The sequence below is a fragment of the Pelophylax lessonae genome (genome assembly GCF_965119305.1).
Source record: "Pelophylax lessonae genome assembly, chromosome: 7".
In the NCBI taxonomy this organism is placed as follows: Eukaryota; Metazoa; Chordata; class Amphibia; order Anura; family Ranidae; genus Pelophylax; species Pelophylax lessonae.
In genome coordinates this window covers 273,970,636-273,998,011 of record NC_138774.1, presented here as the reverse complement: position 1 = coordinate 273,998,011, position 27,376 = coordinate 273,970,636, and positions in this window count along the sequence as shown.

Sequence of the window (27,376 nt, the reverse complement as noted above, 5' to 3'; positions counted from 1 at the left end):
TTGTTAAATGTTGCAAGATCTTTTGCTACATGATTCTCTTATGGTTTATAGGATATTGTATCTGTAAAGTTTAAATAAAGCTCTTATGGCAAATAAAAAAAATGTCATAAAAAGGGTTCGAGCTCAGGTTGGTTCAGATTCTAGTCCAAACCCACAAGAGCAAACCCACCAGGAAGTTGTCCCCTGTACTGAGCCAACCATAAGCAACTAAAGCATTCCCAGCCCTGCAGCCATAAAGATGCATGCTCATTGTGTACATGTTGTTGTGAGGCAAGAACGCCTTGGCTGCTTATGATTGACCCAGTACACTTGACAGCTACTTGGAGCACTCATTTAGGTGGGTTTGAACAAGGGATCCAAACATGCCTGAGCTCATCACTAGTGACAAAGTGACATTTAGTCAAAGTAGAAGAAAAGCCTAACTGTAACTATTCTTAATTCATCGATATTTATCTGCACAAATATATATACATCGTACAATTTGATTGAGTTGATCAAAATTGAATTCAATGAGTCTTCATATATATTAAGAATATTTTGAAACAACTGGAGCCTGAGGAAGCACTTATAGCGAAACGCGTAGTTCCAGTAACTATTTAAATTTTTATACAAACCCTTTGTGGGGTTGTCAAAGTTGAAGTACTTTATTGTCTGTACAATGTATGTATATCAATTTGTAATAAACATGTATGTTCATTTGTTTTTAATACATATGAAATAAAAACCTTTTTTACAATTTTTAAAAATGGACTGAATCTGGAAAAAGTTATTATATCAGTGGCACACTTAAATCCCCTTTGGTTCCATGTCTGTTCAAGTGTAACAGATCTGGAAACCCCCTCTCCCTTTTCTCTACAAATTTTGACAATGGGGAAGGTGCCAATTAACTACTAAAGATTAATAAAGCCAATCTCTCCCCCACCACAACCATTATTCTTAAAAATGTTCTCTCCTGCCTAATCTGCCTAACCTGAAAAAAATCTGTATGCTTACTTATTCTCCAGTTACATGATCTCACATGTGTAAGGGAGCAATTGACAACAGCTGTGAATTCCGGGAGTCGTGATGTCACCCATAGGCTTCCATGGCCCAGCTGTTATCAGTGCTCCCTCCTCTTCCCTGCAACAGCCGATCACTTGTAGGCAGGTGTCTACAGCAAGTAAGCTAGACTGCCCAGATTAGAGAAGGATTAATTCTGGTTTGCCATTTTCCCAGAGTTTTGAGTCCTACATTCCTTCCCGGTCTATATAAAATTGGGGAGAAGGCAGGGCTCGGGGAGCTTCTAAGCAGGACTGCGTGGGAGCTGGAGGGTCCATGTCAGCTGGAAGGATGTAGCCCTCATCTGCCACTCAAGGAGAACTCACCAGCCCCTGACAGTACCAATAATGGACTCACACATTTGCAGGAATGCCTGGACAGCCACAGAATAGATAGTTAGGAGTTGGACTGTGTTGCACTTCAAGTTGTAATGTTCTCAAGTGTTTAAGCAAAACTTTTTTAACCTTCGCAAGTCTGGTCTGAAGTTATACAAAGTGGTGCATGGTGGTACATGGCGTATTGGTACAGAGCCTGTAAAGCACACATGGTGTATGAAAGCAAAGCCACTACCAAAGGTTAACTCAACTGGAACATCGGAGAAGGAGATATAAGAGCCGGTCATGAAGTGTGGTACCTGGTAAAGGTGACAGATCATCCGCTAGCGAGGGGGTCGGTGTTCTGGCTCTCTCTCTCTCTCGCGCGGTCCAGTATCCCAAAGTACCTGGGATGGAACCCACAGTATTGAGACCACATGTGCTTAGCTGTATAGTACGGGAGAGCTAAAAAGGTTAATTAGGTGTAAGCATGAGGTCTGCACTAGGTGCACTGCAGAACCCCATTCTGTCACTGGGAGTGAGGTAACAGAGTTACACAGGACTGATGGAGAGGGCATGGGCTCAGCAGTGTCTCTCCTAAATGCAGCATACATCGAGAAAGGTTTGTTTACATGGGACAGCATGTTTTACAGAGGGACCCTGTACATTTAACTACTGCACACAGTCTACGGCTCATCTCTAAGTCCTGCCTTAATGTTGACTTTGACATGAATGCGGCCCCACCTGGTCCCAGGCATTTATGAGCATGTACATGAGAGCAGAGGAGAAGTACCTACGAGAGTGCACAGGTAAAGTGTCCCCGCCCACACACTAACACAGGGAAACCAGAGCTGCAGGATCACTTGACCAAACCAGATTAAATATAGGTGAGTACACAAATCTTTTTTATACAGATTAGGAAACTCTTTGTAAGAGAGCGCTCGACAACGGCTGTGAATTCCAGGAGCCGTGATGTGATCCATAGGCTCCCATAGCCTAGTTGTTGTAGAAGCTCCTTCCTCTCCCCTGCAGCAGCCACTCACTAACACCGGGTAGCAAGAGCTGCAGAATCATGTGACTGGTCCAGAGCAAATTAACGATAGTTAAAGCCCCGTACACACGTACCGATTGTCGGCCGTAAATATTCAGCTGACGACCGATCGGCCGATTGTAGGCTTGTTAGTATGATGCTTCCGACAGCCGACAGCGCATTTTCGGCCGAACAGAATCTGTTGTGCAGGCATTAAAATTTTTGTATGCCAACACCAGAACGGCCGATTGTTCGCCAGTCAGTACAGAATTCGGCCGACAAACAGCCGATTAGCAAGACTGGGCATGCTCAGAAAAGAAAAAACACACGGAAAGTTAACCATCACATGACATCACTTCTGCAGTCGGCTGTTGTTTGCCGACAAAATTCATGTGCAGTCTTTTGCAGTTTTCAGCTGACACGACAGCCCTGGACAAAAGACTGCCGATCGTTCGGCCGATGTTCGCTACGTGTGTACGGGGCTTTTGTACACCAATTGTTTTATATACAGGTAAGGCAGGATAGGTGGAAGGAGAGGTAAAGGAATATTTTAAGAATGGTTATAGTTAGGCTTTTCTTTCATTTTAAGGCTTCATTTAGACTTGCGGTTGAAGAGGGCGACAAAAATGCGCAAGTGAGCCATGTTTATGCTGCCTGTCAACCGCCCCCTTAAGCTGCAAAAGGCAGTGGGTGAGGATGTCAAGGCTGCAATGCTTTGTTTTGTTCACCTGACATTCAACAAGCCCACTGAGTGTCGGTTCACACTTATGCGATGCGGGAAACCCTGCAAATCCACTTTCCCGCATCGCATTCACACTGCCATATGCGAATCACTGGCGGTGTCAATACAAATTTAACGACACCCCCAGATCAGTTTGCATATTGCAGTACAAACTGTCAGTTTAGACATGAATCCGATCGCATAAGTGTGAACACCCATGCAATCCGATTCTGGTGCGGACCCAAAAAAGGGTCCTGTGCGAATTTGGTCCGAATACGATGCAAATTCAGCCATACAATCTGTATGGCTGAATTCACATCGCACAGACACCGCATGTGATTTGCAGAGCAGTGCGCTCCGAATCACATGCGATGTCTGTCATCGCACATATGTGAACCGGCTCTTAAAAAGTGCAATCATGTTCACTCAATGCATGCAGAATAAAAATCACAACCGGTCAGATGTGGAGGGATGTCTGTACAGCCCTATGTAATGTTGGTTATTTATCAGTAAATAAATGAATAAACTGCCCTGTAAGTCAGTTTAAATGGCACATTTTCATATCAGTGCGGGCTTTCATCTATCAGTGCCGTGCTGTGGACAGATTGAGGCAGCAGAGAGAGGATGCAATAGGCTGTGAGGAATGGTTCACACGGGCAGCTGCTTTATCTAAGGTCAATGTCAATCCATAGCTGTAATTGTCAGGGAATTAACTACTCCACCTTGTGGTCTTCTTCACCTTTCTCTGTCTTTGAAAGAACCTGCTGAGAGAAGACGGGATGAATATGTAGATGAGCAGTCAGGCAGACTGAAGAGTGCAGCTGTTTGCTGAGAAGTCAGCAAAAAGCTGCGGCTGCATTTCACAGGGCAAACATTAAATCCTCGCCAGATAGAAAAATTCAAGTGTCAGACGGAACAGACTCTGAACCGCCATGGTAATTCCAGCAAGACAGCATAAAAAAAATAGTTGCTAGTTTAAAAACTGTGATTTTGGCAGGAATACAGTAGAATTGTTATCATGATTTAGGCAGATTATAGATCTAGTAAAAACATCGGAGTGATGCGTCATGCAGATGGGAATCGCTTTTATAACAGGACTCGTACCCCCCGCCAAACTTTCTGAGAGTGGGCAACACCTTTCTTGGCCAACATTTTAGGTCTGCGGTATACCGCTGCACCATCCTTGGTCAAATTTTAATTATTTCAGATAAGCAAACCCAGGCATACTGGTTCCAGTATAAAAGATGCCAACAACAGTCACATTAGAAAAAAAAATAGAGATATTAAAGCTGAACTCCGGGCACATTACCATTTATTTAAATGCAGGGTTGCTGTTAGAAATCACAGTACCCCATACAGCCTACCTGGCAGCCCCCCCCCCCCCCAAAAAAAAAACAACAAAATATCAATACAGTATTTTCATAAAAAAATACATTAAAATCATTATTAGCGGACACATACATAACAGAACTTGTGTGAATTAGCCCCTTTTTAATTGTTTTTTACATTAAAAAAAAATAATATATATATATAAATATATATATATATATATATATATATATATATATAATTTCTTTTAAAAATGTTTACAATTATTTTAAATTATTATTTTTATCACAATGTTTAATTGTTAAAAAATATATAATTTATTTAAAATTTTTTAAAAATGTTTACAATTATTTTACAATTTTTTTTAAATTAATTTATTACAATGTTTAATTGTTATTTTTTTTTTCAATTTGTTATTTTTTTACAGGACAGGGAAGTCTGGCGCGGTGGGGGGGGGGGGGGGGACGCAGAGTGAAAGGGGGGCACACGGGGAGGGGGGGATCAGAAGCAGGCAGAACAGGGAGGGGGATCGGTGTCAGAGAAGCAATTTCAGGAACGATGCCCTGTGTCTCTCCCTGCAGTAGCTGAAAGCTGGCAGGAGTGGGAGAAATAGGCTTTTAGCTGCTGCGGAGAGCGGCACGGGGCTTCTTTCTGTAATTGACCCTCTGCCCGACCGCACCAATTCCCCGTGCTGTTGGGGACCCCCTGTGGGCCCGGGCCCCCTACAGGAGGACTGGTGGTCACGAACGGTACAAAGCCTGTGCACAGAGCAGAGCTGTGGGGGTGACCTAGCAGGCCCCTCCTACTAGAGGCTGCATGCAAAAAAATCCAGGAGGAGGTGGTTACAAGACCAGTTACCCTGCACAAGGAGAGAGAGCAACAGTGACTAATTTTTATTGCAGGAAGCTCTTGCACAGAGGTACATTTTCACACTGGATTACTCTCACAGATCTGGAAGAAATACAGGAAGAACACCAAGATTTAGAGTGGTTCTAAAGGCAGAAGATTTTTCATCATAATGCATTCAATGCATTGAGATAAAAAAAACAGACTTCTGTGTGCAGCAGCCCCCTAATACTTATCTGAGTTCCATCTCAATCCCGCTGCTGTCAATCAAAGTCAGTGAGCCAATGAGGAGAGAGAGGGGGTGGTGTGTCCCTTTCCTTTGCAGCTCTGTCAGCTTTCCTCCTCTTCCACCGGCAGCTGCTGCAGGAAAACAGGGGGATGTATCAAGATAGAAAGCAGGGTAAGGGGCCAATAAGTATGTAATTTACTGGCCCTGCCTTTCCTGAATGAACACTGTGAGCGATCGGTAAAAATCACTCCTATGTCTATTCACCACTGAAGCATAGTAAACTGTTTACTATGCTTCATTTTGTGAATGAGCAGAAACCCACAGAGCGCATCCTATTTATTCATCTGTGCAGCTGAGGCTACAGAGAAAGTGACTGATAAATCTATGTCCTCACTTTTGGACGGGGGAAGGGGGCCCTGTCAGGTAGGCTGTATGGGGCCCATGATTTCTAACAGCAGCCCTGCATGGTCCTCTATACCCAAAAGTACCAGGTGTAGCACTGCCCTCTTGAGGACTGCTGTATATTACACCTTTGGGTTCCTCTGGGTTACCGTTAGGAACTGCAGCATGCACAATTTAACTCTTTTCTTACTGACTCAGTCAATAAACAGTCTAGGGGTTGTAGTTGTTTTTGTGTTTTTATTTTAAATAGAGATACGAGAATGGAAGAATGGGATACTCCGGAATTATATTTAGTCACAAAAGATGAGGACTCCTGTCTGTAGATGCAGCCAGGCTGCTGGTTCACCTTGCCACTAGATGAACTTTAGGATTAAGTCTCTGAATAGATGACTTGATTGAGTAACTATCTTCAGGGTACTCGCCTAGCACCCCCTTTCACTCCACCAGCTGACACCCGTCCTCTGACTATACTACTCCGGGCGGGTCCCCTCTCAGATCAGGCCCCTAGACATGATCCCATGTACTTAAGATACTGTTTTTCCAGGGTCTCCAGTGTCTCAACCCCTCCAGTCAGTTCTCCTGGACCTCTGGGTTCAGCTCCTTCCTTCTGGTCCACCAGGCCAACCATCTGCGACCTCGCACCAACTGCTACAGAGAAGGAGGCAGCCCCCACCCTCCTTCCGGGACTCTGCTCACCAAAGACCCCAAGCACATGTGCTGATGGCTTTTATACCACACCCCACAATGCACCGAGACTACCAGTCTGTGCCAATCACTGAGGCTGTATCAAAACCTGTACACCCATTGGCCTGGTTTCCTCCACTGTGCAATATGCCTCCCTATTGGACCAGTGTGAAACACTCCCTAGACCAGATGAATCACACACTGAGCACCACGAGCAGACCTAACTCACAGATCCTGCTTTCTTTTAAGCAGAAAGCAATATAGAATATAGAATTTGCCTGCTGCTCCTCTGATAGGCAGACAGAGCCAAAACTATACTCACTCTCTAGCACCTACCTAGGAGGGTGCTACACAGTTCTGGGGAGCGAAGGAAAGATGAGTATGTGCCACAGAGGATGATAAAAGTAAACCTGTTTTTTTTCTGCATGATCAAAACACTTTAAAGAGACCCTGTGAGCAACTTAAACAATTGCAGTTAAAAGCACAGTAAAATCAAAGATTTTAAATGCTTGCATGTAATGCTTTTTCCATAAATGTTTTTTTTTTTTTACTGACTTGCAAACTGCCTTAGAACTTGCCAGAAAGTCTGACTGATCCAGGAAGAGTCAAATTCGTAGCACAGCCCCCTACCAATTTTCTTGCACATCATAGCCCTCTCCTCTTCTGGGGTGTCTAATTATTCTCTGTGCTGGCCCAGCTACTCCGCCCCTCCTTCACCTCCCTACATACCATGTTGTGTAATTGCTGGCCGGAGGAGTGGAGGAGAATACTATAGAGCAGGGATATGCAAACTGTGGCCCTCCAGCTGTTACAGAACCACAAGTCCCATAAGGCATGGCAACTCTGACATGATGGGACTTGTAGTTTTGCAACAGCTGGGGGACAACAGTTTGCATATGCCTGCTATAGAGTGTTACTTGAGTGATAGCTCTGAGCCTGCTGGGGCTGCTAACATTACATCCAAGATGGCGGTGTCAGTGTCTCAGGGCTTTTGGATTTCTATACAAGAAAGGCTTATACAGATAAATAACCTATATAAAATATGTTACATGCACATATAGTCTATTCTCTTATGATTTTGTTGAAAGGAATCGTTTGCCTCTTTAAAGCCCTGGGATAAAACGTAATATCCTACCGCCACCCCACCTCCTACTTCTAATCTCTGCTGATTTTTTTTTTTTTTTGCCCCCTTACTTTGTGAAGCCAGCAATATTCAATTAGGTTCCCCATCCAAATCCTTTACTGCTGCCAGTTCTGCTTTGGGGGAGTGATAATCCAGCGTTGCGATGGCACCCCAAGACTGCTTGTTCCTTACCATGCCCCTGAGATGACATTGGTCCACTTTTCTCACCTGGAAGTAAACAGAACAGAAGATTCAGGGTTGTGGTGTCATGTGACATCAGGTAAAGTTGAAACTGAAGTCTAATATTAAAGCGGAACTAAAGTTCTGCTATAACTCATTGTGAGCAGATGGCTTTTTTTCTGCAGAAGAGACATGCAATCAGTGCCGGATTACCAAATAGGCAGAGTGGGAATTTCAGTACAGAATGTAACACCCTCCTAGGTAGGTGCTAGAGAGAGAGTATAGTTTTGAGTTCTGTCTGCTTACCAGAAGGACTGCAGGTAAATCTATATTGTTCTCTGCTTACCAGAGAGCAGGATCTGTTAGTGAGGTCTGCTCATTGTGCTCAGGTGCAACTCATTCTGTCTGCAGAGTGTTTCACACTGGTCCAATAGGGAGGCATATTGGACAGTGGGAGGAAACCTGACAAATGAGTGCACAGGCGTTTTATACATCCTTGGTGATTTGGCAGAGGAAAGTGCCTGGGTGCATGCTGAGATACTGTATAAAAGCCAGGAGCACATGGGGTCTTTCGGCTGGATAGCGGAGTCCTGGAGGGAGGAGATGGCTGCCTTCTCCTCTGTAGAGGTGCCCTGCGGCCTCAGGTAGTCGACCTGAGGGCCTGGAGAGTGCTAGTGAGGAACTGAACCTAGAGGTCCGGTGAAGCTGACTGAAAGGGAAGACACTGGAGGATCTGATTCTGCAGTACAGTCAGGGCCGGCGCTCCCGCTAGGTGAACTAGGCAGCCGCCTAGGGCGCAGCCACGGCCACTAGTTCTCTATCTTGCTGTGTGACAGTAGTGGACCTTTTAGGGAGCAAGGTTCTGTGGAGGAGGAGGGGGAGGCACTGGGAGATTGTCAGATCCTCGATCCAACAGCTGTTGGATCAGTGGGTGGTTCCATCTGCTCCCCTCCCCCGGCTCCTCCCCTTCTCCCATGCTCTGCTGATCTCCTGCCATGTGCAGAGCCCAGATAATGGCCACCGTGGCGGAGCAGCTCCCAGATCTCTCCAGGATGGACGGCCGTAGCAAAGGATCTGCGGGAGTCTCAAGGTACTGCATGATGGTCCTGCTGCCCGACACTGACAGGATCCCATGATGTCACTCCATGTCACATACTCATCCCCCCTGTACCCCACTGTCAGCTTCCTACCATCCCACCCCCTATCACCTTCATCCCCCTGTACCCCACTGTCAGCTTCCTACCATTCCACCCCCTGTCATCTTCATCCCCCCTGTACTCCACTGTCAGCTTCCTACCATCTCACCCCTTGTAATCTTCATCCCCCCTGTCAGCTTCCTACCATCCCACTCCCTGTCATCTTCATCCCCCCTGTCAGCTTCCTACCATCTCACCCCCTGTCAGCTTCCTACCATCCCACCCCCTGTCATCTTCATCCCCCCCTGTACCCGACTGTCAGCTTCCTACCATCCCACCCCCTCTCATCTTCATCCCCCCTGTCAGCTTCCTACCATCTCACCCCCTGTCAGCTTCCTACCATCTCACCCCCTGTCAGCTTCCTACCATTCAACCCCCTGTCATCTTCACCCCCCCTGTACCCCTCTGTCAGCTTCCTACCATCCCACCCCCTGTCATCTTAATCCCCCCTGTCAGCTTCCATCCCCCATGTCAGCTTCCTACCATTCCACCCCCTGTCATCTTCACTCCCCTGTACCCCTCTGTCAGCTTCCTACCATCCCACCCCCTCTCATCTTCACCCCCCCTGTACCCCACTGTCAGCTTCCTACCATCCCACCCCTGTCATCCTAATCCCCCCTGTCAGCTTCAATCCCCCATGTCAGCTTCCTACCATTCCACTCCCTGTGATCTTCACCCCCCCGTACACCTCTGTCAGCTTCCTACCATCCCACCTCCTCTCAGCTTCAACCCCCCCCCCTACCCCACTGTCAGCTTTCTACCATCCCACCCCCTGTCATCTTCATCCCTCTGTCAGCTTCCTATCATCCCACCCCCTGTCATCTTCATCGCCCCTGTACCCCACTGTCAGCTTCCTACCATCCCACCCCCTGTCATCTTCATCCCCACTGTCAGCTTCCTACCATCCCACCATCTGTCATCTTCATCCACCGTCAGCTTCCTGCTATCCCACCCCCTGTCATCTTCATCCCCCCTGTCAGCTTCCTACCATTCCACCCCCTGTCATCTTCATCCCCCCTGTCAGCTTCCTACCATCCCACCCCCTGTCATTCTCATCCCTCCTGTACCCCACTGCCAGCTTCCTACCATCCCACCCCCTGTCATCCTCACCCCCCCCCCCTTTACCCCACTGCCAGCTTCCTACCACCCAAGCCCCTTAAATTTCCTGGTGCACATCATATATTATGGACACAGGGACAATTTTTTTCTTCCAGTGACAACACGGTCACAAGGACATTTGTCCTTCTAGTGAATAGCAATAACTTTTGCGCAAACCAATAAAAATACGCCTATTGTGATTTTTTTTACCAAAAATATGTAGCAGAACACAAATTAGCCTAAAAGGATGAAAAATTTTGATTTTTACATTTTTTTTTAAATGTTATATAGCAGAATGTGAAAAATATTGTAGAGATACAAATAGAGAAAGCTCTATTTGTGGGAAAAAATGTTTATTTCAGTACAGAGTCGCACGACCGCGCAATTTTCTGTTAAAATAAGGCAGTGCCGAATTGCAAAAAATGGCCTGGTCATTAAGGGGGAAAATCCTTCCGCTCCAGAACTGGTTTATAAAGGACTTGTCAAAAACCGGCTCCTGTCTTTATTTCCTTTACTCTTTTAGGCTGCATGCTCAGATAAGGGTCTATTATGGATTTTAGGGGGGACCCCAATGCCATATCTTTTACAAATGTTGGTGTGGGGTTCCCCTCAAAAACAGTAGCAGACCTAAGGGTCGGGGGGGGGGGATTTGGGGAGGACCCCACGTTGTTCTTTTTATCTTTATTATTTTGAAGTGGGGCTACCCTTAAAATCCATACCAGACTCCAAGGCTTAACAACCAGAAAAATAAAAACGCTGAATCTCGGTGCTTAGCAGCAGTTAGCAGCGTTTAGGAGCTTGAATGGCTGTCAGCATTTTTTTTCTGCCAGCAAATCGGTCCAAAAAATAAAAAAATAAAAAGATTTTTTTTATTTGTTATAAAATACTATGTTTTATGACTAAGAATTTACAAACCCAATTCCAAAAAAGTTGGGACACTGCATAAATTGTGAGCAAAAAAGGAATGGACTAATTTACAAATCTCATAAACATATTTTATTCACAATATAATATAGATAACATATCAAATGTTGAAAATTAGACATTTTGAAATGTCATGCCAAATATTGGCTCATTTTAGATTTTATGAGAGCTACATATTACAAAAAAGTTGGGACAGGTAGCAATAATAGGCCGGAAAAGTTAAATGTACATATAAGGAACAGCTGGAGGACCAATTTGCAACTTAATAGGTCAATTGATAACATGACTGGGTATAAAAAGAGCCTCTCAGAGTGGCAGTGTCCCTCAGAAGTCAAGATGGGCAGAGGATGACCAATTCCCCCAATGCTGCGGCAAAAAATAGTGGAGCAATATCAGAAAGGAGTTTCTCAGAGAAAAATTGCAAAGAGTTTGAAGTTATCATCATGTACAGTGCATAATATCATCCAAAGATTCAGAGAATCTGGAACAATCTTTGCGCGTAAGGGTCAAGGCTGGAAAACCATACTGGATGACCGTGATCTTCGGGCCCTTAGACGGCACTGCATCACATACAGGAATGCTACTGTAATGGAATTCGAAATATGGGCTCAGGAATACTTCCAGAAAACATTGTCGGTAAACACAATCCACAGTGCCATTTGCCGTTGCCGGCTAAAACTCTATAGGCCAAAAAAGAAGCCAAATCTAAACATGATCCAGAAGCGCAGGCGTTTTCTCTGGGCCAAGGCTCATTTAAAATGGACTGTGGCAAAGTGTAAAACTGTTCTGTGGTCAGACAAATCAAAATTTGAAGTTCTTTTTGGAAAACTGGGACGCCATGTCATCCGGACTAAAGAGGACAAGGACAACCCAAGTTGTTATCAGCGCTCGAGTCAGAAGCCTGCATCTCTGATGGTATTGGGCTTCATGAGTGCGTGTGGCATGGGCAGCTTACACATCTGGAAAGGCACCATCAATGCTGAAAGGTATATCCAGGTTCTAGAACAACATATGCTCCCATCCAGACATCGTCTCTTTCAGGGAAGACCTTGCATTTTCCAACATGACAATGCCAGACCACATACTGCATCAATTACAATATCATGGCTGCGTAGAAGAAGGATCCGGGTACTGAAATGGCCAGCCTGCAGTCCAGATCTTTCACCCATAGAAAACATTTGGCGCATCATTAAGCGGAAGATGTGACAAAGAAGACCTAAGACAGTTGAGCAACTAGAAGCCTGTATTAGACAAGAATGGGACAACATTCCCATTCCTAAACTTGAGCAACTTGTCTCCTCAGTCCCCAGACGTTTTCAGACTGTTAAAAAAGAAGAGGGGATGCCACACATGGCCTTTTCTCAGTTTAAACATTTGATATGTCATCTACGTTGTATTCTGAATAAAATATTGAAATTTGAAACTTCCACATCATTGCATTCTGTTTTTATTCACAATTTGTACAGTGTCCCAACTTTTTTGGAATCGGGTTTGTACATTATGTGATTCTAAAGTAGATCTAGCATCATATACATTTTCATTTTAGGTGTATGAATTTTAAGTTTAAGTGTGCCTCTTACGGAAATGTATTATCCTTCACAGCAGTTACAGTACTCCCCCTGACAATACCTTCATCTGTTTTTCTCTCCAGAAGCAGAACCATCTTTTTGAGGTATCATCCAAAGTCAGCATCCACTTCTTGAACTGAGATGCCAGCTCAGAGACAACACAATAGTGTAAATCCTGGTATCTGTTCACTTTTGGGCTGTGTTTACCAATGCCTGCCACAGATCAGACCCTGCTGCAACCTCTGATCTTGTAAATTCCTAAAAAGTTACTGTTGCAGACTGATCGCTGGGGGACAGGATGGTGAGGAAATGATTCATCCCTCTTGCTACAAACTAATGACTTTATCTCAAACTGCTCCAGCTCATGCGTGGCAGGGAAAGCCTACGGCCCCTTTCACACGGGCTTTCCACCTGTCAGTTTTTTCAGGTGGACCTGATCGGATGCTCCATGCATCCCTATGAAGCAGCGGATGTCAGCGGTGACATCTCCACTGACAACCGCTGCTATCCGATCCGATCCTGTTCGTGAAATCCAGATGGATGGAAACCCTATTTTCCATCCGTCTGGAGGACCGGATCGGATAAAAACAGACAGGCGGTCCTTTATCATCCAATCTCTTATAGAGGAGAGCAGGGATCTGACAGGTCCGTCTCTGCACAGTGAGAGGAGACAGACTTGTCATCTGCCTGCTCAGAGGGGATCAGCAGATCGATCCCCGTTGAGCAAAACGGGCCGAAACCCGTGTGAATGGACCCTAATGAGACAAAATTCTATTGTTTTCACTTTTTGGCCGATTTTCTGATAGTTAGTGAGTGGATGACGAAAAATAATCGGTTTCAAATTTTAAGCCCCGAAAATTCAGTTGAAAATGTTGAAATATTTTTACTGAATGAACTAAATTTGTAAGGTTAGTAACTTTCTCACACGGGAAAAATCATTCAATTTTTTGTGCACAGGTGCAAGAAAACTTTAACCTGAAAGTAAACAAATTTGTGATACCGTAACATACAGACGCAACGATCTTTTGTCTACTTTTTTTCAGATCCAGAGGAAAAGCATGACAGCCAGAAAACTAGCCATTTTTTTTTTAAATCAGTCGCCAAGAACAGCATGCTTATTTCTGTCATGAAAAATTCACATTAACAAAAGCCTGTACTGAGAAAATATGTGAGCTGTCATGGGGACTGGTGGTTGTAAACCTCAGACATGAAATATGAACAAAGCATATCCCTCTATAGTGTGTACTTTTCTCAATTAAGAGATATGAGTGTAATTTCTGTCTGCTGCCTCCTACCTCTTTCATACTATCAGCATGAATCACTTCTGACAAGTTTTCCTGACACCAGGAGAAAAAAAGGTGACAGGGGAGGGATCTCCAGCTGACTGACAGCCTCAGCTCTGTTCCTGTGTGCTGTGTGAAGGTGAGGGGTGTCCTTGCCCTCCAATCAGCTCTCAGAGCTTTCCTCACTGAGCTCTGCAGTGTGTATCTTCAGCTCTCTGCCCCTATTTTTCTGGCAGCTCGAACTTATCAATTCTGGGCTTTGAACGGATGTAGAAAAGAGAAGATTCCAGGTAAACATGTACAACCTACGTAGGGAGATTTGTTTAATCTCTGTGTATCATTTCACTTGAGGCCAGTCACTTCACTGTGTATATTTAAGAGTTTACAAACTCTTTAACCACTTCCCGCAAACCAACGTACCTGTACATCAGCTTACTGAAGTGGTTGTACCAGGATGATGCAGCTGCAGGCATCAACTCGGTACCGTTTTTTAATGCCATCGGTCGGCTTTCTGGAGATAACAGCCGATGCGGCTCAGCAGCCGCTCAGCCGTTATCCCAGCGAGCGGGAGGTGATGTAACCCCCCACCGCCTTACGCAGCTCTGCCCGGGTCTCCCGTCCAACAGGAAAACCCGAGCAAACAGCCGGCATGTCCGCTGGCTGGTTGGAGTCCTGAACAAAGCTGGATTTGGTTTAGATCGGGTCTCTTATGTGGTAACGGGAAGCAATGTCACTTCCGGTTTACTCGGCTGCCAATGGCGCGGATTTTAAAAAAGTGACAGTATTCAAAAATGCCGATTTTGGCATTTGGAATACTTTGAAGTGCAGTGGAGGGCTCTGGGGTCTTTTAGACCCCCGATCTCTCCATAAAGAGTACCTGTCACTGCCTATTACTGTCACAAGAAATGTTTACATTCCTTGTGACAGCAATAAAATGATCAGATTTAAAAAAAAAAAAAAACAGTGCTAAAAATAAAAAATGTAATAAAATAAATAGGAAAAAAGAATCATTTTAAAGCCCCCCCCGTGAGCTCACGCACGAAAGAAAACGCATACGTAAGTCGCGCCTGCAAATGAAAAACCAGAGCCAGAGTGAGAGCAATAATTCTAGCAATAACTCTAAACTGGTAACTGTTAAAATTTTTTAAAGCATCGCCTATGGAGATTTGTAAGTACCGTAGTTTGTCGCCATTCCAGGAGTGTGCGCAATTTTAAACCGTAACATGTTAGGTATCTATTTACTCAGAGTGACATCATCTTTCACAATATACAAAAATTGGGCTAACTTTACGGTTTCGTTTTATTTTAAAAATGCGGTGAAATTTTTTTTTTCCCAAAAAATTACGTTTGAAAGACCGCTGCGCAAATACCGCGTGACAAAAAATATTGCAACCACCGCCATTTTATTCTCCAGAGTCTTTGCTAATATATATATAATGTTTGGGGGTTCTCAGTAATGTTCTAGCAAAAAATACTGATATTTAACTTGTAAACGACATGTGTCAGAAATGGGCTCGGTCCTTTAGGCTTCTTTCACACGGCCGCTCCGCTGCTTTAGTCCGCTGCGGGACTTTTTTTTTTTTTTTTCACGGATCGGATGACATTTGTGTCATCCGCTCCGTGTGCCCGCATATCATCCCATCCGTTTGCGGATGATATGCGGACATAATGTAAGTATATGGCATTGCGGATGTCAGCGGATGTCAGCGGATGTCAGCGGATGACACAGCTGACATCCGATTTTCCTTCCTTTCCGTTTTTTACACGGATGAAAAAATAGGGTTCTGTTCCATTCCAAAAAACGGAACAGAACTGAAAGGAGGAAAATCGGATGTCAGCGGATGGTATCCCGCTGACATCCGCAGTGCCATTCACTTACATTAAAGTCCGCAAATCATCCGCAAAAAAATAGGATGATTTGCGGACACACGGAGCGGCCGTGTGAAAGGACCCTTAGTGTTTAAGGTTATATTGTTGAACATATGTTTTATTTTTATCTATTTATGTATGTATGTACTTGCTACAGACAGTGCAAACAGTCTTATGCCCCGTACACACGTGCAGATCGTCAGCCGAGTGATCGGCCGTCTTTTGTTCCCGGGCTGTCGTGTCTGTTGAAAAGTGCAAAAGACTGCACAAGAATTTTGTCCGCCGACTACAGTCGACTGCAGAAGTGATGTCATGTGATGGTTAACTTTCCCTGTGTTTTTTCTTTTCTGAGCATGCCCAGTCTTGCAAATCTGCTGTCTGTCGGCCGAATTCTGTATTGACTGGCGAACAATCGGCCGCTCTGGTGTCGGCATACAAAAATTTTAATGCTTGCACGACAGATTCTTTTCGGCCGAAAGTGCGCTGTCGGCTGTCGGAAGCATCATATTAACAAGCCGAAAATCGGCCGATCGGTCGTCGGCCGAATCTTTTCGGCCGACAATCTGCACGTGTGTACGAGGCATTCGTTTTACAAATTACCATTTAAGGCACAACAAAGGATTCTCAGAGCCCTATGGGTTAGCTAAAAAACACAGCAGGGATAATCTAATTTTAGACAGGTTGAATCCTTGAAGTCTGGTATGTCACTATGAACAGTACTACCCTGACACATTTACTATAAATACCAACTTGGGCTACCGAGTTATGTAAACAATGGGATTTTTCCAGCAGGAAGGAATTCAGAAAACATTAAAAAAAAGCTTAAACCACCTGCTGGCCTAAATGAAGAATACAAAATATTATTACATAATTTATTTTTTCCTGACAAAAATATTTTTCAAATTTAAATTATTTTTAGCTCTGCCCATAAGAAAGAATATAGGTATGACACTATATATCCCCTTAAATATTACAATGTAATAAAATATTCGATAAAGGCAATGTCGCTGAAATAATGTAGTGTCCACCCTATAGCAGTCTTGACAGCTCCATGCAGTTATCTGCTAAGGAGTCTGAAAATTTAAATGGAAGGTGGCAGCACTTCAGATGTTTTACTGCTGATTATTTGGCCATGACAGCAATCTGTATGTCACTATTACACTATGAAGGGCTTTTCTCCCTGTTTCTTTTTATAAATCTGCTGATGAAGCCAATGTGTTGGCGAAGCATAGTGGGCCTGATTTACTAAAGCTCAGGCGCGTATGCCAGGGCATCGGTTATGCATGGATGAGCAAAGCATATCCTCACATTATGTACAAGCGCCTGCTCCAGTGCACACACAGTGAATTTACTAATATGTGCAGTTTGCTATGATTATACACTTCAGCGTCCAAACGTATGGCAGCTAGGTGGTGGGGCCATTGTTATTTTTTTTTTCTAGTGGATTTGAGTCTGACTGTTCAGGATTTTATATATGCATCCGATATAGAAACAAAATTGCCTAAATTGTGTACTGATATTATAAATGGTGGCTGTAAAAAAAATACAGTAAAAGCGAAAAAAAGGCTAGTTTACCTACAGGAGTACTTTCCACAACATGCAAATATTGCACAACATAACTGTACATTATGGCCCCTTTCACACATAAGGACCGTTCATTTCATCAGTTCAGTCATGTTTTTTTGTCATCATTTTTTTTTTAGTCAATATCAGTTTTTTATCCTTTGTCAACAGTTTTTCATCCATTTTTCATCCTTTATCATCAGTTTTTCATCTGTTTTATGGCCCTTTCACACAGGTGGAACGTTCAGATCCACCTGTCCGTTTTATTTTGGCGGATCTGAACGGTCCCCCCATGCATCTCTATGGGGCATCGGATGTCAGCGGAGACTTGTCCGCTGACATCTGATCCGATCCAGTCCGTCAAATCTGGACGGATGGAAACCCTATTTTCCATCCGTCCAGCGGATCGAATTGGATGAGAACGGACCGACGGTCCGTTCCCATCCGATTTCCCCCATAGAGATGTATGGGGAACTGACAGCTGTGTCTCCGCACACAGCGCGGAGACACAGCTGTCATCCGCCTGCTCAGCGGGGGATCTGCGGATCGATCCCCCGCTGAGAAAAACGGAGTCCGTCCGACGGACGGAGTGTGTGAAAGGGGCCTTGCATTGTTTGTCATCAAATTTTCATCCGTTTTTCATCCTTTGTCATCCGTTTTTTAACCTTTGTCATCCATTTTTTATCTTTTGTCATCTGTTTTTCATCTGTTGTCATTGGTTTCCATCCGTTTTTCATCCTTTGTCATCAGTTTTTCATTCGTTTTTTATCCTTTGTCATCCATTTTTCATCCTTTGTCATCATTTCATCCTCTGTCATCAGTTTTTCATCCGTTTTTTATCCTTTGTCATCCGTTTTTCATCCTTTGTCATCCGTTTTTCAACCATTTTTCATCCTTTGTAATCAGTTTTTCATCCATTTTTTATCCTTTTTCATCCGTTTCCATCCAGTTTTTCATCCCTTGTCATCAGTTTTTTTATCCGTTTTCCATCCGTTGTCACCTGTTTCCATCCGTATTCCATCCTCTGTCATCAGTTTTTCATCCGTTTTTTATCCTTTGTCATCCGTTTTTTCATCCTTTGTCATCAGTTTTTCATCCATTTTTTATCCTTTGTCATCCGTTTTTCATCCTTTGTCATCAGTTTTTCATCCATTTTTTATCCTTTGTCATCCGTTTTTCATCCGTTTCCATCCAGTTTTTCATCCCTTGTCATCAGTTTTTTATCCGTTTTCCATCCGTTGTCATCTGTTTCCATCCGTATTTCATCCTCTGTCATCAGTTTTTCATCCGTTTTTTATCCTTTGTCATCAGTTTTTCATCTGTTTTTCATTCTTCGTCATCCGTTTTTCATCTGTTCTTCATCCTTTGTCATCCATTTTCATCCGTTTTTCATCCGATCTATTTTTTATAACGGATGAAAAATAGGGCTCTCCTATTGTTACTGATCACTTTGGAGTACCCTGTGACCCTAAACACCTCTCCTGTTAAAGTTCTTCAGCAATTAACATCTGGCCTCCACAGGAAACTGGACACTGTGGTACTGGATACTTAAAAAGTACTGTACTACTGTGGTACTGTGACACTGGATACTTAAAAAGTGTTCACAAGCCCAAGCAAAGCAAAATAGTAAATTAAAGTTGAACTCCAGGCAGAAAAAAAGTGCAGTGCTCACACCCGGAGGGGCCGCTGAGAGGACAGGTTCTACCAAGTAGTATAGTAGCTGCCAGTCACACAAGCTCAGTCCCACGCACATCGATTAACTCAAGTTCACTCTAGGGATGTATTTATTTCAAATAATAATAAAGATATTCTTAAATGAAAATTAAGTTCTCAGACCTTTGGTCGCTCTCTTGTCTGGCTGACTATCAGTGGCTAAAAATTTTTTTCCCGCTTTCCTCAGCTATTGGTGGCTGTCTGTGGACCTCCATTCATCTCCATGATAAACACAGGTTACTGTAGAGCAGCGTTTTTCAACAGGGGTGCTGTTTGGGTTTCCTTGGGATGGCGTGAACATTGGACACAGTTTTCCCTGGATCAGCATCCTGAGTAGTCATGGGGAGGGCAGGCTGGCCACCAGGACCATAACAACCTGTCTGCACCATGGCATCCCCACCATTTAGAATACACCTGCTCTGGCTCCTGTCCTCTGCCATGCTGCTAGAGTAAGGAAGGGCTGTAGGGCTCTGATTGGAAGAGGTGACTTTGTGATGGAGGACTCCGTGAAGGGGGGACTTTGATGTGATGGAAAGCACTCATGTCCTGTAAAGAGAGTGTGGGTGGGTCTTAAGGTGCCCTGGCTAGGACACTGCAAGACTGCACTGGTTAATGCCTGCAATACAGACAGGAGTTGCAGTCATGTGAAATCAGCATTAAGGCATCTCTCCAAACTGGCAATAATCCACAAAAGGCAGTGAATCCATGACTGGAAGCATAATTCCAAATAACTTCATGGGTTTCATACCCCACTGGGAACCCTGACTGGGCTCCCCCCAAGGGATGGGACACCAAGACAACATAACAGCTACATCTTGGCAATCTTTGCCCTTACAGTTCTCTTTAGGGCACTAATGAGCCCCTATTTATATGATATGACCTGTAGAGGGCAGGAAAATCTGACCAGCAGCATTAACCCTTCCTTCTCAGGAACCACCAACCCAACAGGTCAACCCAGGACACAGTGAAATAGCTCTACATTTTAACTAATGATTTACACACATAAACATAGTCAAAAGGATCAAACCAAGGGCACATACATAGCAGCAAAAAAACTTTTAAGACACAGGACCTTTGGACGTATCTGCTTACAAGAGGATTCTGTGATGAGGAGACTCTAATGTGATGGGTGAACTCTAATGTGATTAAGGACTTCGATAAGAAGGGGAGGGGGGGGGTTGATGTGATGGGGGAACCTCTGATCTGAAGGTGGGACTCTAATTAGAAGCTGGGACGTTCCATATGATGGAAGTATCTCTGATGAGGTGTGAGCAGTTATGTGCATCATTTCAGGCTCAGGTTTCCCAATAATTGTAAGTAACATTTACATTTTTTACATTTTAGACCGGGGCACGCAAGATTTTGCATTCTTTTAAAGGGTGCTGTGACTAAGATAAAATTGAGAAACACTGGTGTAGAACACATTGCATTTCAGCAGAGGTCAGATCAGAGTACTATTAATACAGTTTGGTATACTTTGATCAACTTTCTGTGCATCACAGAGGTGAATAGAGGTTTGTAGAGTCCTACTGAGGGATCTGCACAGTATAGTGAGGGCCGACCCTACCATGGGTCTCGCTGGGTCCATTGGACCCAGGCAGCACTTTCAGAGGGTCGGCAAATTTTTCTTCCAGCAGTTTTGTGTGTCGTCAGATTGCGATGAGTTACGGGTGGCATTTCTCCATCTCATACTGCCGCATGTAGTGCAAACTGATGAGTATGAGGAGACGGAGTGTCTCCTCCGGGGGGAACATCCCTCATGTGATTGTGGTGTGCGCAATGACGTCAGACATCAGTGCACTCCATATCACACAGGGCAGGCTGGATTTTCTAGGATGGTGGCCGCAGCAGACACAGGAGTGACAGGAGGACTGAGGACAGACAGTGGGTGTTTGGTGGACCAGTCAAGTGGTGAGTTACAGAAGAAAATAACATTATATATAATGTTTATATAAAATAATGGATTTGTGGGCTCGATTTTTTTTTTTTTTTTTTTTGAGGGGGTGGGGACAGCATATCATTCTTGGACCCAGGCAGCACCATGTCTTGGGCCAGCCCTGAGTATAGCACATCCTCAGACCCATGAAATGGCACCACAAACTGCTCAGATATTCACAGTATTATATTTTGATTATAGTTCACCAATGGAACATTACTGATTGTAGAGAACAGATACATCAGGAGCCTTAAGAAGAAAAACAGGAAAAATAAAACAAGTAATTTATGCTGTAATAAAGATATATTTGCTTACTCTGCCTATCAATATGAAAGGTGCCAGAAAAATGGTCTGCCCTTTAACAGTTGTTTGTAGCATTACCGTAATTGTTTTCTCACACAAATAGAATTGATGATCGGAACTGAAGGAAAGGAAAGTGTCTATATAACAGTTTGTTACCTGCGGGGTCCCAGATGATCAGATATACCATTATTTTTTTTAGATTTTAGTGAGTCTGGCATAAAGGCAAGCTGACATTTGTGATCCTAGAGAAATATCATATTTGCACTTGGAACCACATGTTAAAAAAAATTGAGCAGATCCTCCACCCTTTAATTTTTCCAGTTTTCATAAATCAGTCTACTTATATTCCTCCTCCACTGCCTTAACTTACCCCGACTTTCTCATGCTTAAACATGTTCTGAAAAGTTCATACATTTCCAGATATATTAATACATGGCAAGTATACAAAAGACAGTATTTTCAATGAGAACAAGTTTTGATTTTATACTATTGTAATATAGAACTGGTAACTGTTGATGTGACTTCCCTATTTTTTACATGCTTTTCTATATTTACAGCAATATATTTCTTACAGTTTCAAATTCTGCTGATAGCCATGGACATCAGATGACAATCACCCAATTATACAGGATTTATATAGTGCCAACAGTTTGTGGGGGGCAGATGCAACATCTGATTGATGTTGCATCCACTTAGGTAGGTATCATTTTTTTTTTATTTCTAAATTCCAAACTTTTCTTTTAAACTGGGTATGCACACACAGTTTTTTTTTTCTTGCTCAAACAGTGAGTTAAACGAAGAAAAACTGTCAGATCCCTGCATCCACATGAGAAATGTGGATGCGGGGATCTACCCCACCATGCTATTGTATTCTGACAGCAGGGGCTCCGCCTCCTGCTAAAATAATTGTATTTTTACCGTAAAATCCTTTTCTCTGAGTTCATTGACAGACGCAGTCTCTGATCTTCATATCAGTAGGGTTATACTGCCCCCTACAGGAGAAGGACACTAGGCAGAAAAAAGTTCTGGCTACGCCTAAGGCAGTCCCAGGGGGTATACCCTCTATCCCTTCTATAGGATGTCAGTTTTGTATCAAAGCAGTGTCGGAGAAAATAACACAAATCCAACTCAAATAGAGGGGCGGGTACTGCGTCCGTTAATGAACTCAGAGAAAAGGATTTTACGGTAAGACAAAAATCTTCTCTACCGTTCATTGACGGACACAGTCTCTGATCTTCATATCAGTAGGGACGTCCCAAAGCAGTGCCATAAAAATTAGGGGTGGGAACAGCAGATAAATAATTCCCCAAGGCTAAACCATAGCCAACCAGACAACATAGGACTCATCAGAACAACAAGATGAGACCCACCTGAAAAAACATTAAACACCCTCAAACGACAGCCTGCAAAACTTTGCGTCCAAAAGAGGCCTCTGCAGATGCCAGCACATCCACCTTGTAAAACTTTGTGAAAGTGTGAACAGACGACCAGGTAGCCACCTTGCAAACCTGAAGCACAGATGCCTGTATCCCAAAAAGCCCGGGAAGCACTAAGCGCCCGAATAGAATGCGCATTAACAGGGAGAGGTAGAACCTGACCCTTAATTGAATAAGCCTGCACAACTGTCTGTCTGATCCACTTGGAAATAGTCACAGCAGACGCAGGCAGCCCTTTCTTTGGGCCATCCGTGAGCATAAAGAGCAAATCCTACTTTCGATAAGACTCAGTAGTCGCCAAGTACACCTGAAACACATCCAAAGTATGTAATGCAATTTCCTTAGGATGTTTAGGCTTAGGACGCAAAGAGGGTAACACAATGTCCTCATTTAAGTGAAAACCACCTTTGGAAGGAAGGACGGATCCGGACGAAGTACCACTTTATCCCTGTGAACCACCAGATAGGAAGATGCCGCCAGTCCCGACACCTTGCGCGCAGAAGTAATAGTCACCAAGAAGGACACCTTCTGGGATAGGGTAAGCAGAGGAATCTCCCAAATACTTTCAAAAGGAGGTTTCTGGAGAACTGACAGCACTAATTAAGGTCCGAAGGTGGCAACGGAGGTTGTACCGGAGGTGCCAAGTGTCGCACCCCCTGGATAAAGCTACGCACCTGGGAATGGGCGGCTAGTGGCCTTTGGAAGAAAATTGCCAAGGCCGAAACCTGACCCTTGATAGTACTCAAGGCTAACTTTTTATCAACTCCCGTTGAAGGTAAGCCAAGATGCGAGCCACCGAGTAAGAGCGAGGGGGAACCCCTAGAGACTCACACGCAATATACGACTTCCATGTACAATGATAGATCTTCCTAGAAGTTGCTTTCCTCGCTTTAAGCAGAGTAGGAATCACTGAAGTAGACAATCCCCTGTCCTTTAGCACCTGGCTTTCAACAGCCAAGCCGTCAAAGCCAGCGAATGTAAAGCAGGATGGAATATTGGCCTTTGAGACAGTAGATCCTCCCTGTGTAATGTTCTGGTACCTTTGGGTACCCTAATTACTCTTTCATAAGTGTATGCGCCCCACCATTCTCTTTTGGTAAGGTGCGCATACACCTTTAAGACTGATGCTGTCATCACTAAGCGCCAGACTGGATGGCTATTTAGATCGCCGGCTCTCACTCACATGTGTTCGTTCAAACTGCTTTGTGCCTTGATGCTAACCTGTCTTGAAGCTCTCATGCTTGCAAGCATACCTCGCTGTCGGAACCACGCTGCGCTGATCCCTGTATCCCGCTACCGGATCATCCGCTCTTGCCGAACCTCTCCTCTGCTACATTGCTATTAGTGATAAGTACCCCACAGGGGAAACCTCTATAACCTTCATACTAAAGCTTACACTATCTAGCTCTGCATACTAAGGACTATTACTACATCTGCATTATCTAAGATTGCTAGCTCTTGAGCCTACTACCACCTGTTCTTGCACTGGGTTGATCTCTCCTGTATGTCCACCTGCTACTCTGTCATCTGCTACCATACATGATTGCTAAACCTATCTGCATCCCATCTGCTACTATCTTACTTTCAAGAACATTTCCTTTCAAGTGTCTGTCATCTACCATCTCTACCCAATCTGTCTCTTCAGCCTATCATCACTGTGTTACTATATACATAAGTCACTCTAGGAAACATCTTATTGAGTGTGTGTATTTACTTGCTGAATTGAGATCATCCACACATGATGAGTCATTGGGAGTTGGGATTGGTGTCTCAGCGTTTCTCTACATGACTACTGAAGTGGAATATTTCTGCAGCTGAAAATCCACATCATACATAAAACGTAGGAGCGTTACACCCTGAGAGGAAGTCTCCAAGGAGCATCTGCCACTAGCCAGACCAGGTTGGCGTACCAAGCTCGGTGAGGCCAGTCCAGAGCCACAAGAATGACCGGAATCCCTTCTGCCTTGATCCTCCCCTTGATCCAAGGTCTGTCAACTGAGGAAATCTGCCTGCCAATTCACTCCTGGAATGTGAACAGCGGAGAGAGCTGGAACAAAGTGTTCCGCCCATCGGAGGATGTCGGCCACTTCCAAGGTCACAAGGACACTTTTGGAGCCCCCTTGGTGATTGACATAAGCCACGGCCGTGGCATTGTCCGATTAAATGCGCACTGGACAACCCTGCAGGTGCTCGGTCCAGTGGACTAGGCAAAGCCTGATAGCTCTCAGCTCCAGTACATTTATCGGTAACCTGGATTCTTCCAGGGACCAGACTCCTTGAGCAGAAAACCTGCTGAGAACCCCTCCCCCACTCGGACAGACTGGCATCCGTGGTGACAATTGTCCAATATATAGGAAGGAAGGATTTCCCTTGTTTAAGCATCGGGGACCGAAGCCACCAGATCAGGGACTCCCTGGTCACCTGGCTTAGCTGGATCTGATTGTCCAGGGAATTTGGACTCTCATTCCATTTGAGAAGGATTTCCTTCGCGAGGATTCTCGTGTGGAATTAAATGAAGGGGACCGCCTCGAAGGACGACGCCATCAGTCCCAAAACTCGCATACAGGTCCGAAGGGACGACCACTTGCTGGACAGCAACAGCTGAATCGCAGTCTGGAGTTTTTGGAGTTTTTCCAGAGGAAGAAGCACCCTGGCTGAGGACGAGTCCAGATAGTCCAGTCTCATGGAAGGAACCAGGGACGACTTCTGAACTCCTCCAGAGTTGTTATGGTGATCTCCAAATTTGTCACCAGTACTGTGGGGGACTCCGCACGAAGAAGCAGATCTTTCAGATAACCCAGGACCGATATCCCCCGCTGCCGTAAGGACCGGAGCCAACAACTTTGGGAAGACCGGAGGAGCAGAGGCGAGACTAAAGGGTAACGCCACAAACTGATGATCATCTCCCACGGCAAAGCACAGAAAACGTTGATGTCCTGCACATATTGGGATGTGAAGGTAGGCATCTTTGATGTCTATGGATGGCAGAAAATCCCCCTGATGTAGGGAGGCCACCACCATGCGAATGGATTCCATCTTGAATTTTTGAACTCGCATGAAGCAATTCATTGCCTTCAGGTCCAGGATAGGTGCCTTCCTTCCTGGGGACAGTAAACAGGTTTGAATAAAAGCCCTGAAAACGTTCCGCACACAGAACCAGAACTATTACTCCCTGTTGTACCAGGTCCTGTACCACCTCAAGAGAGCCTGTAGGCAATCCGGGGACAGTCTCACGTTGGAAGGGAGAACCCTACGGATGGGACAGATCGAAACTCGATCTTGTACCTGGACCTTATGACCTCGTGAACCCATTTGTCTTTTATCTCTGATAGCCACAGATCCGGGAACCGGCAAAGACATCCCCCCACCCCAGATACGGGTGAGGGCGCACCTTCAGACTGAAGGGGCCATGTCCTCAGGTCTGGAGAAACTCAATTTTTGTTTGCCAGACCAGGGTCGCTTGGAACCTCCAGTTTGCCTTATTGACTGACCCTGAGGGCCGAAAAAACTTCTTATGTGCTGAAAAGGAGAGGCCCTGTCTGCGCTCGCTTCCCGGCTGGGGTGACCACTGGATTTATATATATATCGGCGTTCAGAGGTGTGCTGTGTACAGAGTGCAGTGTTGAGGAGTGCTCTACATACAGAGTGCAGTGTTTAGGGGTTTGCTATGCACAGTGTGCAGAAATCTGTGCTCTTCCACAGGCTGTTCACATCTCATTCCCCCTAAGTGTGAGGGCCGGATCCGGCCCACGGGCCTTGTGTTTGACACATATGAGTTAGAGGCAGAATCAAAATGTGTTTCCAGGGAGGAAATTAGAACCTAGCTGACACAACCAGAAACAGATTCACAGTGAGAGAATCAGAGCTAGTTTTAAAGATATATGGACCCAGAGTAGGTAACTGGTAAGCCTGTAGTGCTAAAATGAATGGTTATAGGTTGACAAGTTAAAAAAAAAAAAGTGCACGCATTCCTTTGTGGAAATTGTCACACGTTGAGCAGCCCATTGAAATGACTGGGCTGCCCAATGCGACACACTTTACAGTGGGTACGGAAAGTATTCAGACCCCCTTAAATTTTTCACTCTTTGTTATATTGCAGCCATTTGCTAAAATCATTTAAGTTCATTCTTCTTCCTCATGAATGTACACATAGCACCCCATACTGACAGAAAAACACAGAATTGTTGACATTGTTGCAGATTTATTAAAAAAGAAAAACTGAAATATCACATGGTCCTAAGTATTCAGACCCTTTGCTCAGTATTTAGTAGAAGCCCCCTTTTGATCTAATACAGCCAGGAGTCTTTTTGGGAAAGATGCAACAAGTCTTTCACACCTGGATTTGGGGATCCTCTGCCATTCCTCCTTGCAGATCCTCTCCAGTTCTGTCAGGTTGGATGGTAAACGTTAGTGGACAGCCATTTTTAGGTCTCTCCAGAGATGCTCAATTGGGTTTAAGTCAGGGCTCTGGCTGGGCCATTCAAGAACAGTCACGGAGTTGTTGTGAAGCCACTCCTTCGTTATTTTAGCTGTGTGCTTAGGGTCATTGTCTTGTTGGAAGGTAAACCTTCGGCCCAGTCTGAGGTCCAGA